Source organism: Pseudopipra pipra, chromosome 24 (assembly GCF_036250125.1).
Source record: "Pseudopipra pipra isolate bDixPip1 chromosome 24, bDixPip1.hap1, whole genome shotgun sequence".
NCBI lineage: Eukaryota > Metazoa > Chordata > Aves > Passeriformes > Pipridae > Pseudopipra > Pseudopipra pipra.
Genome location: NC_087572.1, coordinates 1,229,070 through 1,230,607, shown reverse-complemented (window position 1 = coordinate 1,230,607; position 1,538 = coordinate 1,229,070).

Below are 1,538 nucleotides of genomic sequence, written 5' to 3'. Positions count from 1 at the left end.
CACGGCGGTGGATTTTCCCCGGGAGCCAGAGCGGGCGGCGGCGGCGCAAAATGGCTCCGGTGCGGCTCTGCCGCCGCCTCCCGGCGCCCCCGGGACCCCTCGGGGGTGGGGGGGAACGGGGGGAGCCGCGCGTGGGGCCGGGGAGCTGCCGGCGGAGGGGTGTGCGGGGTGGGCTCTGCCCCGCCGAGCCGGGCTGGCACTGGCACAGGGGGGATCCAGCCGTGGGCATCCCCTGGGGCACCCCGGGACGGCGGGAGCACCCGGGGACTGTCACCCACCCCTGCCCGTGGCCACGAAACCTGCCTGGGAGGGGATGGGGTGCTGGGACAGCCCTGGGGTGTCAGGATATCCCTGGGGTGCTGCGATAGCCTCGAGGTGCCAGGATAGCCCCAGGGTTCCAGGATAGCCCTGAGGCGCCAGGATAACCCTGGGGTACAAGGACAATTTCGGGGTGCCAGCAGAGCCCCAGGGTGCTGGGCCAGCCCTGGGCAGGGTAGAACCCCGGGGGCCCAGCCTTCCCCCAGCAGACCGGGGGCCGCCTGCCCGCCGAGCCCCTGGCACCACACCCTGTAATTTGATAATAATTATAATAATAATAATTACGGCGTGCGTGGGCTGGAAGTGCAGGAACAATAACCTGGGTAACGCCTTGCTGCGTGGTGGCAGGAGCAGCGCGGTGGCACATGCCCTGTCCTGGTGCCGTGCTGGCCCTGGAACCCCCTGGCACCCCATGTGGGAGCCCCTGCCCGGCGTGTGGGAGGACACAGCCCGGGCATGTGCCCTGCATGGATTTTTAGGCAGTTGTGTCCATGCCCCAGCACTGTGCTCTTTGGCCAGGCTGGCCATGTCCCCAGGCCTTCCCCCTGAACAGGACACCCTGCCAGAGCCAGAGCTTGGGCAGCCCCCATTCCTGGCACGCAGAGAGCCCCCCAGAAGTCCTGCTGCCCCCCCAGTCGCAGACACCCCCAGGCCCTGCAGCACCCTGCACTGCTGACACGGCTGCTCCTGCTGCACACGGGGAGCAGAGCTCTGCCCCCTCCCTCAGCAGTTATATAAAAGGATTAAAATTTAATATGAACTTCAAAAGGGGAAGAACAGGGTGGTCGAAGGCGGCTGGCCCGGGGCCGGGTGCAGAGCAGAGGCACCCTGGGACGTGTCCCAGCTCTGCTGAGAAGCAGCACTGCAGCACATGGAGACCTGCTCCATCCAGCCCTGATCATGGGGCCAGAGCAAAGTGCCCGGGCACCACGGGCACCACAGACACCCCGTGGGCCCACGCTGGGTTAACTGGGCTGGGGTCTGCCTGGGTCGTGACAATGCATGATCCTCGTGGGGGTCTGGCCTTGCCCCACATCTTCACCTCCCACTGGCAACTAGGTGGCCCTTAATGACCCACCACCCAAAGGCACAGCATCACCCACCCGTCCCACTGCCCGCTGCCACCCTGCCTGTCCCGTGCCAGCAGTGCCCAGGCAGCCCATCTCCTCCTGCCCAGTGCCTCACGCTTCCTTCCCTGCACCGGTGGGTGGGAGCGTGCT